The 15,990-nt window shown below is 44.8% G+C and overlaps 1 long non-coding RNA gene across 1 annotated transcript; it reads left to right on the top strand.

Annotated features, from left to right (window-relative positions):
• The first annotated feature begins 3,569 nt into the window (after window positions 1-3,569).
• On the top strand, window positions 3,570-14,784 carry LOC120995184. Its single transcript, XR_005777547.1, has 3 exons — window positions 3,570-3,704; window positions 11,872-11,874; window positions 14,774-14,784. It is a non-coding gene; the product is annotated as an uncharacterized LOC120995184 (long non-coding RNA).
• The last annotated feature ends 1,206 nt before the right edge of the window (window positions 14,785-15,990 follow it).

Raw genomic sequence — 15,990 nt, 5'->3', positions numbered from 1 at the left:
TTTGGCATGTAGGGATTGTGACACCCCTCTAGCAGACTCCTATGAATTTAATAGGTGTCCCTCTTCCTGTCCTCCTCCTCTGCCTCCTGATACGGAGCCTACCATACAGGACGTAGTAGTCTGGGTAAAGGACTTTGTGAAGTCCTCAATGAACACCCTAAGGGATTCCTTGTCGTCCAGAAGACCCGGTGTCCGATCTCCTCTGAGACCCACTCCTATGCAGGAGGAAGCCTACCATACCGTGGACCGAATCCATTCCTCTGAGTCTAGCGGGGAGGAAGAAGAGGCCATAAGGTACTTCTTTCCTGTAGAGAAGACCCAGAGGTTACTTAGATCCATCCGGTCGGGGGACCAGGATGTTGATCCCGGGGAAGCTTCAGAGTCCACCTCTAGGAGGCCAAGGGCCGTCAAAGTGGACGAAACTCTGTCTCGGTTAATGAAGCTAGAATGGAAGCATCCTGAAAAGGCACCGGTCATCTCAATGCGCTTCAAGTCCATGTTCCCAATTGGGACATCCCAATTAGACCAGTGGGGCACTGTGCCCAAAGTTGATTTGGCAATCACAAAATTGACTAAGAGGACCCTTGTCCCGGCTGATGACTGCTCCAACTTACAGGACCTGATGGACAGGCGGGTAGAATGCACCTTGAGAAGATCTTACTCCACTGCTGCTGCATCTTTGGCTATATCCTCTACGGAGGTAGCCGTCTTCCTTCAAAGACGCCTCTGGCTGGTGCAGTCGGATATCGACTCTGGCATATCCCGTGATGACATCCTGGCGCAGTTTAAGTCCATTCTACTTGCCGTGGATTTTCTGTGACACTTCGGCCCACAGCAGTTAAAGTTAGCCTCTAAGGTTATCGCCCTCTCTTCAGTGGGTAGGAGGCCACTATGGCTAAAATCTTGGGTGGCAGATAATGCCTCCAAGTATAATTTATGCAGCCTCCCTTACGAGCCAGGAAGGCTTTTTGGGGCCGAACTGGACCGCATCATGGAGGGTCTTGCCGATAAGAAAGGTAAATGCCTCCCTCAAACCCCTAGGGGTAGGGGTAGGCAGGGTAGAGGGTCCAGATCCTTTCAGGGTCAATCCAGGCCTCAGCAAGGCTGTGGGTCCAGGAGGGGAGGATCATATCGTTCCGGTGGGAACAAAAATAATAAAGCTGACCAGTGACGGCCCTCCCCTTCCGCCAGATACAGTCATAAATTTGACTCCTATTCCTTCAGACCGCCCAGTCGGAGGCCGTTTTACTTTTTTTCTAAATACCTGGACAGAGTTTGTTTCAGATCCTTGGGTCCTGAATATAATAAGGACAGGGTACAGGATAGAATTTCTTTCTGTTACCCCAGAAAAATTAGTTTTGACAAAATTTCTTCCCCGCGAGAAGCAAGCGGTGTTGGAGGAGTCTATACTGGAATACAGGAGGAAAGGGGCCTTAGAGGAGGTTCCTCCAGAAGACATTGGGTCCGGCGTTCATTCACCAGTTTTTCTTGTTCCCAAAGCCACAGGAAGTTGGCGCATGATCATAGACCTCCGCTACCTCAACCGATTCATAAAGAAAAGGCGGTTCCAGATGGAAACCATCAAATCGGTAATCAGCATCCTGAGCCCAGGGGACCTGATGGTTACACTGGATCTCAAGGATGCCTATCTTCACATTCCCGTGTGCCAGACCCACAGGAAGTATCTACAAGTGGCAGTGAGTCTCAGGGGGACGGTGAAACATTTTCAGTTTGCCGTGCTTCCCTTCGGCATCACAACCGCACCCTACATCTTCACCAAAGTGGTAATAGCTGTAGTAGCTCCCCTCAGATTGAGAGGCCTGGAGATCATTCCATATCTGGACGATCGGCTCCTCAAAGCCCACTCGGTAGAGACGCTTCATCTTCATCTTCTGCAGGTTCAGTCCTTCCTCCAGTGTTTGGGCTGGATTATCAATTGGCAGAAGTCAGAGATTTCTCCCTCCACTACCAGGAGGTTTCTGGGGTTCTTAATAGATTCTGCCAACATGACGCTCTCCCTTTCTCTAGAAAGGAAGTTTCGCATTTCCAAGACTGCAGATCAACTCATGGTTCCCCGCCGGGTAACTATCAGAGTATTGATGAGGATGTTAGGCCTAATGTCAGCAGCCGTGGATGCGGTTCCTTGGGCCTTGTGGCATATTCGCCCTCTTCAAGCGGATCGAACTCCCAGAGGGCTAGAGACAAAGTGCTCCCTGTCATCCCAAGCCCGCCGCTTGCTGAAGTGGTGGAAGCAGGTCCTTGATCCAACCTTGTTGGATCCTGTTGACGACAGTTGCATCCCTTCTAGGCTGTGGTGCCCATCTAGAGGAACTTCAAGAGCAATCTGGATGGCTCTCTTTCATTTTTTCCCCCTTATCAGAAACAAGGCTGTAAGGGTTCGCTCGGACAATTCTACTGCGGTATCCCACATCAACAAACAGGGAGGCACCAAGTCTCAGAGTCTACTCTCAGAAGTAGGTCTAATTCTGTCTTGGGCAGAGCAGAATCTTTCCCACCTCTCAGCAGTCCACATTCGGGGGTCCCTGAATGTGGTTGCGGACCAGCTCAGCAGAGGAGTCCCAGCTCTAGGAGAAATGTCTCTAAATCAGGAGATCTTTCATCAGATCACTCTCCGGTGGGGTTGCCCAGACATAGATCTCATGGCGACAAGATTCAATGCCAAAGTGGAAACGTTCTGTTCCCTGTATCGGGAAGACAATCCCTTGGCAGTAGATGCTCTGTCAATTCCATGGGAGTTCAGGCTGGCCTACATCTTTCCTCCCATCACCATGATACCCAGGGTATTGATGAAGATTCGGCAGGACCAAGCCTCAGTAATAGCCGTGATTCCATTCTGGCCCAGGAGGTCTTGGTTTACCCTGCTCATGCAGATGAGCCAAGGGCAATATTGGAAGCTTCCCCCAATACAGAACCTGGTGTCCCGGGGCACTCAGCTCTGCCTGGATCCATCCAGACTCAATCTGACAGCCTGGAGATTATAAGTCCCTTCTAGAGCCTGAAGGGCTATCAGCAGCGGTCTTAAGAACGATGTCTCATTCCAGAGCTCCTGCGACAGTTGAGGCCTACACAAGGGTAAAGCGTATTTTTCTTCTATGGTGTGCATCTCATCAAATACCATCTCAGGATCCTCCAGTATCTGCTATTCTCCAGTTCATGCAGGATGGACTAGATAAGGGCCTCAGCCCTTCTACACTCAAGTTACAGATCTCAGCTCTGTCCGCTGCCTTTGGCAGATCTTTACATCAAGACCCTCTGATTAAGAGGTTCCTTAAAGGAGCCGTACGTCTTAAGCCTAGCACTTTAAGACCTATACCGCAGTGGGATCTCTCAGTGGTACTTAAAGGATTGAGTGGTCCTCCCTTTGAACCCTTGGAGGAAGTGGATTTTAGTTTTTTATCCTGGAAGGTAACCTTTTTGTTGGCCGTAACTTCGGCCAAACGCATTTCAGAGCTACAGGCTTTCTCGGCGTATGAGCCATATACTTTATTTTTACCGGACAGAGTCCTTTCACGTTTTTTACCCACCTTTTTGCCTAAGGTGCCCTCTGTGCACAACATTAATCAAGTTGTATCTTTGCCTGTGTCATGTTCCTCTTCTTCCTCTCCAGAAGAAAGTTCCCTCCATACTCTGGATGTGGCCAGATGTTTGAGAATCTACATTGAGAGATCCCGGGAGTTCAGAAGGTCAGAGAATCTTCTTATCCTGTTCTTTGGCAGGAATAAAGGGAAGAAGGCCTCTAAGCGTACTCTAAGTAGATGGATCAGAGAGGCCATCAGAGAATCTTTTGCTTCCCAAAATAGGCCTCCTCCTGCCTTTGTCACTGCTCACTCCACCCGAGCAGTCTCTACTAGTTGGGCCGAAAGGTCTCTTATTCCTCTGGAACAGATCTGTTCCGCGGCCTCTTGATGTAAAGATCTGCCAAAGGCAGCGGACAGAGCTGAGATCTGTAACTTGAGTGTAGAAGGGCTGAGGCCCTTATCTAGTCCATCCTGCATGAACTGGAGAATAGCAGATACTGGAGGATCCTGAGATGGTATTTGATGTGTATGTGTGTGTGTGTATATGTAGATCTGTGTATGTGTAGATCTGTGTATGTGTGTGTGTATATGTAGATCTGTGTATGTGTGTGTATATGTAGATCTGTGTATGTGTGTGTATGTGTGTGTATGTGTGTGTGTGTATATGTAGATCTGTGTATGTGTGTGTGTATATGTAGATCTGTGTATGTGTGTATATGTAGATCTGTGTATGTGTGTGTGTATATGTAGATCTGTGTATGTGTAGATCTGTGTGTATGTGTGTGTGTATATGTAGATCTGTGTATGTGTGTGTGTATATGTAGATCTGTGTATGTGTGTATATGTAGATCTGTGTATGTGTGTGTGTATATATGTAGATCTGTGTATGTGTGTATATGTAGATCTGTGTATGTGTGTGTGTATATATGTAGATCTGTGTATGTGTAGATCTGTGTGTGTGTGTGTGTATATGTAGATCTGTGTATGTGTGTGTATATGTAGATCTGTGTGTGTATATGTAGATCTGTGTGTGTGTATATGTAGATCTGTGTGTGTGTGTGTGTGTATATGTAGATCTGTGTATGTGTGTGTGTATATATGTAGATCTGTGTATGTGTGTGTGTATATGTAGATCTGTTTATGTGTGTGTATATGTAGATCTGTGTATGTGTGTGTATATGTAGATCTGTGTATGTGTGTGTGTATATGTAGATCTGTGTATGTGTGTCTGTATATGTAGATCTGTGTATGTGTGTCTGTATATGTAGATCTGTGTATGTGTGTCTGTATATGTAGATCTGTGTATGTGTGTGTGTATATGTAGATCTGTGTATGTGTGTGTGTGTATATGTAGATCTGTGTATGTGTGTGTGTGTGTATATGTAGATCTGTGTATGTGTGTGTATATGTAGATCTGTGTATGTGTGTGTGTGTGTATATGTAGATCTCTGTGTGTGTATATGTAGATCTGTGTGTGTGTGTGTATATCTGTGTGTGTGTGTGTGTGTGTGTGTGTATATCTGTGTGTGTATATCTGTGTGTGTGTGTGTGTATATATCTGTGTGTGTATATCTATGTATGTGTGTGTATATCTATGTATGTGTGTGTATATCTGTGTATATGTGTGTGTATGTATATCTATGTGTGTGTATGTGTGTATATCTGTGTGTGTGTATATCTGTGTGTGTGTATCTGTGTGTGTGTGTGTGTGTATATCTGTGTGTGTGTGTGTGTGTGTATATATGTGTGTGTGTGTGTTTGTGTATATCTGTGTGTGTATATCTATGTATCTGTGTGTGTATATCTATGTATGTGTGTGTGTATATCTGTGTATGTGTGTGTATTGTCATGCATTTTCATAAGTGTACAGTCTTATATGAAGATATTATAGTTTAAATGTCAATGCTCATTGCCTTTAAGAGTAGAGACAAATTGAACCAGAGTAATATTTCTCTATAGGATTAAAACAGGCCGAGATGAGGTTATGCTGAGTTCAGTTTAGGTAAAATGTTTGTAGGGACATAAGAGTGTATTGTCTCTTAAAATTATTATGAGCAGATGTGGTATATATGTTAATGCTATGATGGGTCCTACAGACATGTGTCTGTGAGAGAGAACCATTTGAATAGCAATGTATTGTTTTACTTCATTACAAAGTCATTAGGGAAGTCTACTTTATAGGAAGAATTGTAAAATGTCCCATTCATGTCTTCATAATTATATTCTATATATTCCTGTGTGGTGTATTTAAATTTGCAACATATCTTAACCAATGAATTATATAATATGTCATCTATGTGTAACAGTGTGTTGATATATATATATATATATATATATAGCAACACACTGTTACACATAGATGACATATTATATAATTCATTGGTTAAGATATGTTGCAAATTTAAATACACCACACAGGAATATATAGAATATAATTATGAAGACATGAATGGGACATTTTACAATTCTTCCTATAAAGTAGACTTCCCTAATGACTTTGTAATGAAGTAAAACAATACATTGCTATTCAAATGGTTCTCTCTCACAGACACATGTCTGTAGGACCCATCATAGCATTAACAGATATACCACATCTGCTCATAATAATATATATATATATATAAAAATATATATATATATAAAATCATTTAGAATATATATTTTATGCCGTGTGTATCCCACTGACCATATAGACTTTTTAAGGTTTAGAGAGTATTGAAGTTGTCTTCCTACTAATTGGGTGTCATGAGGAGAGCTGAATATTATTAGCCAGCCATGTGGGCAAGTTAATGAACCCGGATGTCAAGTAAAAGGAACCATTGTCCATAAGAAGACAGTAGAAGATGGTGACTCCAACATGTCTAGATTAGGGGTAATTAAAATGTCAGGAAGAAACCCTTAATACTGATGCATATTGGGGAGGTTAAAAAGGTCATGTTAATGTATTAGGTATTTAGAATTAATGTTGAAATTGTTATGTGGTACAACAGTGCCATCTAGAGGTAGATGGATAATAGTATATCATTTTCACCAGTATTCCAAGGGTTAAAATGACATCATTGGTATCTGCATACGAATACACCCATTTTGTCTGATTGGAGATCCCTAATCTAGAAGGGGAGGAGTTCTTAGATAACATGGGGTATAAAGTGTGCATGTAAAAGGTTATACGGGATCTACACTCTTCAACTGAAACTGCAACTAACAGTTTACTTCAACAACAAAAAGAAACTTGGATTAATTTTTGTCTACTGGAAGAGTTTTGAGAACTGGTCACACCCGAAACCCTGTTCATCCTTGACCCGGTAACGTATATTTGTATTTACGGATTGTGGTATTAATAAAATATTCCTCTCGGCATATAGTCAAGAGTCCCCATACTGAGGGAACATATAGTGTTAAACACCTCCCTAATGCTAGTTGTCCTCTTAGCAAAGATGCATATTGCTAAAGGGAGATTTGACATTATCTGAGTAGAGGAAAAACCTTTGGGAAATTATATTTCCATAGTATGATTGCCGAGTGGGATATAATATCATATTAATATCATATATATATTTTTGATTGGTCATAAGGAGACAGTGGATTAGTTATGCTTCCAGTATTAATCCGTGTTTATCCTTTTTATATTCAATTGTGTATGATATATATTTCATTAATCTTCGGATAATTTTATGCTGGTGAGAAAGCAATAGTGGGTTACACCACTATCTAGTGGTGGTTTGTTGGTACTGCGTCAATTTGTCTATCCATTGATCTTATGTCTGTTTTATATTGGATTTTTACTCATTTATAAATAAATTATTACATATATTTTGCATAATTGATTGCACCTTTGTTTTCATTAATTGCATAAATTAAATTTAGAGTCTCAAGAGAAAAGAAATGGCGTTTTATGTATATCTGTGTATGTTTGTGTGTGTATACAGTAGCAAGAAAAAGTATGTGAACCCTTTGGAATGATATGGATTTCTGCACAAATTGGTCATAAAATGTGATCTGATCTTCATCTAAGTCACAACAATAGACAATCACAGTCTGCTTAAACTAATAACACACAAAGAATTAAATGTTACCATGTTTTTATTGAACACACCATGTAAACATTCACAGTGCAGGTGGAAAAAGTATGTGAACCCCTAGACTAATGACATCTTCAAGAGCTAATTGGAGTGAGGTGTCAGCCAACTGCAGTCCAATCAATGAGATGCGATTGGAGGTGTTGGTTACAGCTGCCCTGCCCTATAAAAAACACACCAGTTCTGGGTTTGCTTTTCACAAGAAGCATTGCCTGATGTGAATGATGCCTCGCACAAAAGAGCTCTCAGAAGACCTACGATTAAGAATTGTTGACTTGCATAAAGCTGGAAAGGGTTATAAAAGTATCTCCAAAAGCCTTGCTGTTCATCAGTCCACAGTGAGACAAATTGTCTATAAATGGACAAAGTTCAGCACTGCTGCTACTCTCCCTAGGAGTGGCCGTCCTGTAAAGATGACTGGAAGAGCACAGCGCAGACTGCTCAATGAGGTGAAGAAGAATCCTAGAGTGTCAGCTAAAGACTTACAAAAGTCTCTGGCATATGCTAACATCCCTGTTAGCGAATCTACGATATGTAAAACACTAAATAAGAATGGATTTCATGGGAGGATACCACAGAGGAAGCCACTGCTGTCCAAAAAGAACATTGCTGCACGTATACAGTTCGCACAAGAGCACCTGGATGTTCCACAGCAGTACTGGCAAAATATTCTGTGGACAGATGAAACCAAAGTTGAGTTGTTTGGAAGAAACGCACAACACTGTGTGTAGAAAAAGAGGCATAGCACACCAACATCAAAACCTCATCCCAACTGTGAAGTATGGTGGTGGGGGCATCATGGTTTGGGGCTGCTTTGCTGCGTTAGGGCCTGGACGGGTTGCTATCATCGAAGGAAAAATTATTTGTGTGTTATTAGTTTAAGCAGACTGTGATTGACTATTGTTGTGACTCAGATGAAGATCAGATCACATTTTATGACCAATTTGTGCAGAAATCCATATCATTCCAAAGGGGTTCACATACTTTTTCTTGCAACTGTATATGTGTGTATATCTGTGTATATCTATGTACATGTGTATGTATATCTATGTACATTTGTGTATGTGTGTGTATATCTATGTACATCTGTGTATGTGTGTGTGTATATCTATGTATGTGTGTGTACATATAGATGTGTGTATATACAGTCAGGTCCATAAGTATTGGGACATCGACACAATTCTAACATTTTTAGCTCTATACACCACCACAATGGATTTGAAATGAAACGAACAAGATGTGCTTTAACTGCAGACTGTCAGCTTTAATTTGAGGGTATTTACATCCAAATCAGGTAAACGGTGTAGGAATTACAACAGTTTGCATATGTGCCTCCCACTTGTTAAGGAACCAAAAGTAATGGGACAGAATAATCATAAATCTAATTTTCACTTTTTAATACTTGGTTGCAAATCCTTTGCAGTCAATTACAGCCTGAAGTCTGGAATGCATAGACATCACCAGACGCTGGGTTTCATCCCTGGTGATGCTCTGCCAGGCCTCTACTGCAACTGTCTTCAGTTCCTGCTTGTTCTTGGGGCATTTTCCCTTCAGTTTTGTCTTCAGCAAGTGAAATGCATGCTCAATCGGATTAAGGTCAGGTGATTGACTTGGCCATTGCATAACATTCCACTTTTTTCACTTAAAAAACTCTGGTTGCTTTTGCAGTATGCTTTAGGTCATTGTCCATCTGCACTGTGAAGCACCGTCCAATGAGTTCTGAAGCATTTGGCTGAATATGAGCAGATAATATTGCCTGAAACACTTCCGAATTCATCCTGCTGCTTTTGTCAGCAGTCACATCATGAATAAATACAAGAGAACCAGTTCCATTGGCAGCCATACATGCCCATGCCATGACGCTACCACCATGCTTCACTGATTAGATGTTGTTCCAGAACTGTAAAGGATTTTTTAGATGTTGTTTGGCAAACTCTAATCTGGCCTTCCTGTTTTTGAGGCTCACCAATGGTTTACATCTTGTGGTGAACCCTCTGTATTCACTCTGGTGAAGTCTTCTCTTGATTGTTGACTTTGACACACATACACCTACCTCCTGGAGAGTGTTCTTGATCTGGCCAACTGTTGTGAAGGGTGTTCTCTTCACCAGGGAAAGAATTATTTGGTCATCCACCACAGTTGTTTTCCGATGTCTTCCGGGTCTTTTGGTGTTGCTCAGCTCACCGGTGATTTCCTTCTTTTTAAGAATGTTCCAAATAGTTGTTTTGGCCACACCTAATGTTTTTGCTATCTCTCTGATGGGTTTGTTTAGTTTTTTCAGCCTAATGATGGCTTGCTTCACTGATAGTGACAGCTCTTTGGATCTCATCTTGAGAGTTGACAGCAACAGATTCCAAATGCAAATAGCACACGAAATGAACTCTGAACCTTTTATCTGCTCATTGTAATTGGGATAATGATGGAATAGAAGGCACATATGCAAACTGTTGTAATTCCTACACCGTTCACCTGATTTGGATGTAAATACCCTCAAATTAAAGCTAACAATCTGCAGTTAAAGCACATCGGGGCGGCTGGCTGATTGACGGGCCTATTTATACTCACCTGCTGGCCTCAGGCTGATGTAGGCTTGGCGATTTTCAGCGTTTCCGGGTCGGCGGCATCCAGTGGCGTTTTCTTCATCGGAGGGTGCAGCGGAAGAATGTTTGTTGTCGTATCGGGGGAGCGGTTGTTCAGCAGGGGTTGGGCCGTTGTTAGTAGGGCATGTTGTGCGGCTGGTAAGTGGGCCTTATTCAGAGCGGTCACGGTCAGACGCTCCGGGCACGCACTTGAGGGTTGGGGGGGGGCTGATCTTCAGTAGTGGACCCCGCGTTCCACTAACAGCCAGCGATCTGCGCGGATCATACGCACTGGGGTTGTCTTCTGTGCCACCTTCCAAGTGTCCGCGCAGCAGTGCATGCGTACTGGGGTTGGTGTTCCGAAATAATAAATAAATTGAATAAAAGGGGGAAAATGTTAGCACATCAGTAAGATAGGATTAGATAGATCTTTTGGGGTATATGCAGTGGATAATACCATGTATTTATCTACATGGTCTGATAATAGGGTATGGCTTCTTCCCCAGGAGGAGGAGGAGATACGGCGTGGTTATTAGGTTGTCTGTAGAAATCACAATGATCATAAGTAATATATCAGTCATGTCACAGCGGTGTCCCAGATCTCACTACACATTCCTGATGGAGTTATCTCAACTGATACAGGGAGAATCGGCAGTTGTTCTGACTGCTGATCCGAAAGCAGGGGGACGGTTCTTAGTTACAGTTTTCAGCGTCTGACTAATTGGGCGTAGGAGTTAGTTGGTCTGCCAGGACAAGGCAGCAGCACTGACTCTAAGTTCACACTTGCGCGTTTTACAGCGCGTTCCTACGCGCTGTAAAACGCTCAACAAGGAGAAACCAATGCTTCCCTATGGGAATGGTTCTCACCTGGGCGTTTTACAGCGCGTACGATCGCGCTGTAAAACGCCCGACGCTCAAAAAAGTTCCTGAGCTTCGTTGGGGCGTTTTGTCGCGCGTTCCCGTACATAGACTTGCGTTTGCTTGTCTCTGTATGCGCGATTGTAAACGCCGGTACAATCGCGCATACAGAGCACTCCATCGCGAACGCTCACGTCTGAACCCAGCGTTAGAGTTACGTCAAACTGGGTGTGTATTGTTGCACAGGTTACGACAGTTCAGTCACGACTACAACTATGGCGTACAGCAGCAGAGAGAGTAGTCCTGTCATAGTTATAGCCACGATTACTAGATAATTGGTGGTGGATATAGGCATGATATTTAACAGCCACGTCACATCTACGGGCACGGTTTCGGAAGCTTGTCACATCGCAGGCACCAGGTGGCTCGGGTCTGTTAGAGGTGTTACTACTAGGGGGCTGCTTTGGTCGCTTACTTTTTCATTTGTGTTGTTTTAGTTGCACAATGTCACATGACTCGGACATCGAGGGCATGTCTTCATTTCATGGAAGTATTGATCTACATTCTGAATGGGGGGATGTTCCTTCAATGAGGTCTTGGACTATTCCCAAGCTGACGGCGGAATTGTTGAAGAGAGGAATTTATTACCCAGCAACAGCTAGGAAAGCAGAACTTTACCACCTACTGTCTTCAGAGTTGGCAGGTCCTAGTCAGGTCATAGTGTCCATGAACACTATACAGACATCTCTTACCCAGCTGCATGCAGTCATCAATTCAATGGCCATGTCCATTTCAGACGTCCAGGCTAGGCTGGAGCCTGTGGAAAGTAGGGGTGTGGCATCTAGTTTAATGGTGCAGAGACCTTCAGTGGCCTCAACATCTCAATCCAGTGCTACTGGTGGTTTAGTTAATGTGCCCAGTATAGCACCGTCACATCTCATCCCAGCCAACATTTGTCAGGGCATCCTCGAGGGTAAGGATGTTAATTTAGCGTCGTTACTTAAAGGGAATCTGTCACCTGCTTTTACCATTTTAAGCTGGCACCATCGCTATTTAGACTAAAGTACCTTATTCCCAGCAGTCTTCTTTTTACTTTATTTCGTTTTGTAGTTTTGATATAAAAGCAATTTTTATGTTATGCTAATTAGGTTCCAAGGAGCCCAGAGGGGCATTTTTTTCACTCTCCGGAGCCCAGTGACGCTCCCCTGCAGTGCCCAAGAACGCCTCCTGATCATCAAATAACCTCCCACAGCCCCAGCAAACGGTTCCGCCCCCACTCCCCACGTCATAGTCTACCTTATAGAAATGCCCCGTCCTTCTTCCTGTCTGCGGCCAAAAAACTCACGCAGGCACAGTACTGCCAGCGGCCTGCGCGATCATCAACGTCCTGAGGGCAACAGCGCTCAGGTCACATCACTGGGCTCGGCGCATGCCCAGTGAGACTTTTGAGGCTGTTGCCCTCAGGAGGTTGATGATCGTGCAGGCACAGGCCGCTGGCAGTACTGCGCCTGCCCGAGTTTTCTGGCCGCAGACAGGAAGAAGGACGGGGCATTTCTATAAGGTAGACTATGACGTGGGGAGGGGGCAGAACCGTTTGCCGGGGCTGTGGGAGGTTATTTGATGATCAGGAGGCGTTCTTGGGCACTGCAGGGGGGGCGTCACTGGGCTCCGGAGGGTGAAAAAAATGCCCCTCTGGGCTCCTTGGACCCTAATTAGCATAACATAAAAATTGCTTTTATATCAAAACTACAAAACGAAATAAAGTAAAAAGAAGACTGCTGGAAATAAGGTAATTTAGTCAACATAGCGATGGTGCCAGCTTAAAATGGTAAAAGCAGGTGACAGATTCCCTTTAAAGCAATGCATGAGGTCCCTGTCCCTGATAATAAGACGATACCCTGTGGGGAAGTGTCTATTATTCTAAAGTCTAAAGATGTTAGACTCAATAGGAAGCTAAGTGTTTTCAGAATTTGTCCTAGCGTTTAGTTTATTTCGGGATGTTGTCTGTTCAGTTAGCCCACATAGGAGGGAGGAGTTGGATCTTTATTTATATAAGGTGGTGGTACGGCATTTTATGACCATCGCCGTTCATTTTCAGCCAAGGCAGCAGCCGCTCTGGTGCAGTTCCAACACGTCATTGTCTGGTCGAACATCGACACAAAGCTCTTCTGCCACCACTTTGCGGGTCTTGGAGCGCCAGCGTGTGCCACGTGTAGTTCCTACTCGCATACAGCTGAATGGTGTTCCAGTCTTAGGCCTCTTTCACACTGGCGTGTGCGGCCCGCAATATACGAGCACAGTCCGTGGGGCAGATCGCAAAAAGATAGAACATGTCCTATCTTTTGGCGGAACGGAAGTACGGGACGAAACCCCACAGAAGCACTCCGTAGAGTTCCATTCCGCACCTCCGGATTTGCGGACCCATTACAAGTGAATGGGTCCGCATCAGTGATGTGAAATGCCCACGGAACGGCACCCGTGTATTGCGGATCCGCAAATGCAGTCCACAATACGGCAAAAGGGTGCACACGCCAGTGTGAACGAGGCCTTAATATACCGACAGAGACCTTACAGACTAGGAACATTCCGGGTCCATCGCCTAGCACTAGCAGGGTTGTTTCAGGTATGTTTCAGGTGTGGATAAATTGGGCCGACCAATTAAGTAATGCCTTCTTTGTCCATAGTACAGTTAGGTCCGTGGGATTCTGATATTGATGACTTATCCTCAGGGTATGTTATCAGACACCCAGGACCCCCATACAACAGCTGTTTCAGGAGGCCACGGCGCTCCAGTGAGCACCATGGCCTCCTCAGAGTTTACAGAACACAGTGCTGTGCATTGGATAGCAACCCCTCTTGGTATTGCAGGTCTGTACTATTCACTTGAATTGGGACTGACCCGCGCCTAGGCCACATGGCCGATGAACACTGTCACTGGCTTAGAAAGATGCGGAATCTCTCTCCGGGGAGCCAATGCCACTTTAAATAGCTTGATAAGCAGGGGGCCAGGAGTCAGACCCCCGCCAATCTGATATTAATGACCGATCCTGACGGTAGGCCATCATTATCAGAATCTCGGAAAACAAGATTTTTGTGAACTCACCTGTAAAATCTTTCTCGCATAGTTCATTGGGGGACACAGACCGTGGGTATAGCTGCTTGCTGCCACTAGGAGGCGACACTAGGCTAAGAAGTGATATCCTCTCTCCAGGCTGGAGGGGGTATAGCCTGCAGGGGAGGAGTTATCAGTTTGTGCCCAAGCAATAGGAGTAGGAGAAAAAAAATCAATAAGGAACATACAGTAAACAACCAATAACTGACAAACCTCAGTCGGATTGAACCAGAACTGAGGACCATACTGGCCCACCAACCGCCATTATTTGCGGCAAACAGAACACTGGGTGGGAGCTGTGTCCCCCAATGAACTACGCGAGAAAGAGATTTTACAGGTGAGTTCACAAAAATCTCGTTTTCTCGCTCGTATCATTGGGGGACACAGACCGTGGGACGTCCTAAAGCAGTCCATGGAGAAAAAACGCCCTCGAGGATGCGTAATCCGCTGCCGCCTGCAAGATCTTGCTGCCTGGAGCAGCAACAGTTGATGTCTAGAAAAGCCCTCGGAAAACTCAGTGAACTTGCCGGAAGACCAAGACGCTGCCTTCTAGAAGCAATGCCTGGAGTAGATGAACCCGAGAAGTGACGACCGCTGGTCGGGCAGGTCATCACTCCGCTAGGAAGCAACCGTCAGGCAGACATCCCAGGAAAAAACATCCCGTTGGAAGTCGCCAGCTATGACAAGGACCTCCAAGAAAACCAGGTAAAAGTCCATACAGCGGAACGCGCCAGATTTGGACCAGCAAATCTCAGAGGCCAAAATAGATGGCTGATGGAGAGCCCGCCCTTAAAAATACGAGGGAGAAAGAAGAGAAAAACATTTCTGAGATGACGCAGAAAGCGGCGACCTTCCGCAAGAAAGAAAATTCTGGGCGGAGCACTGCCTGATGCAAATGACAAATGGACGTACAAGAAGGCGCTATCAACTCGGAAAGCCGTCGGATGGCATATCCTGCCATCTGGAATGCCGCCTTCCTAGAAATAAAAAGAAGAAGAAGCCCCAGAGGGAGGGCTTGTTTGTCCCTGAAACGCCTCCAGCGATCTACAGATCGATGGGACGAAGCCGGTTGCTGGCCACAACTGTGGAAGCAGAACCAAAATCTAGGTTCGCAGGATCCTCCTCTGGGTAAAAGAAACCGGTAATGGAAAGCCCATAATCTATACAACCCATTGCTACCGGTCAAGTAGACCGAAGGGAAAGATGGACAGCAATCCAGCTAGAGGAAGGACAGGAAAGAAAAAAGGGTGTTCCGTTCCAGGAATGAAATCCCTACCAGTGGTGGCAAGGCGTGACAGACACCCGCTCAGCCTGGCGTGGGGGGACCGTAGTCCACCCCCGGAAGGAGCAGTGAAAGGAATGACCACCATCGCTTGATGTGACACAGAAGTAATCATATCTGAAGGAAGGTATCACTGTAGTGGTAGATGAGTGCCACAGGGACTAAGCTACCCAGTCGAGCGCACCCAAAGTAAGGTGCTGATAGCTATGGCATTTACGCCAATGCAAAACCAGAGTTGACGACACAAGAACAATAGTTGTCAGAGCAACGGACAATTAACAGTAATGAAGACCATTAAGAGGCCAGGGCAAAAGCCCATTGCCATCAGAGACTGGCACTTTACACAATCTCGTGGTAATGTAATACACCCCTGAGGAGGAGCCCATACAAGGGAAGCCACCAGAGTAACGCAAATGCCACACTCCAGCTGAGGAGGAGGCCACACCGTACAGGATACCAATTCCAGGGTCAGAAGAAACCGCCGTCTGACGAAGGAACTGTGCAGTAGGAACCCTAGCATGTAGTGGAGGTGCAAATACCC

Source organism: Bufo bufo, chromosome 3 (genome assembly GCF_905171765.1).
Source record: "Bufo bufo chromosome 3, aBufBuf1.1, whole genome shotgun sequence".
Lineage (NCBI taxonomy): Eukaryota > Metazoa > Chordata > Amphibia > Anura > Bufonidae > Bufo > Bufo bufo.
The sequence above is the reverse complement of the archived record's forward strand: the minus strand, read 5'-3'. Positions and strand labels throughout refer to the sequence as shown.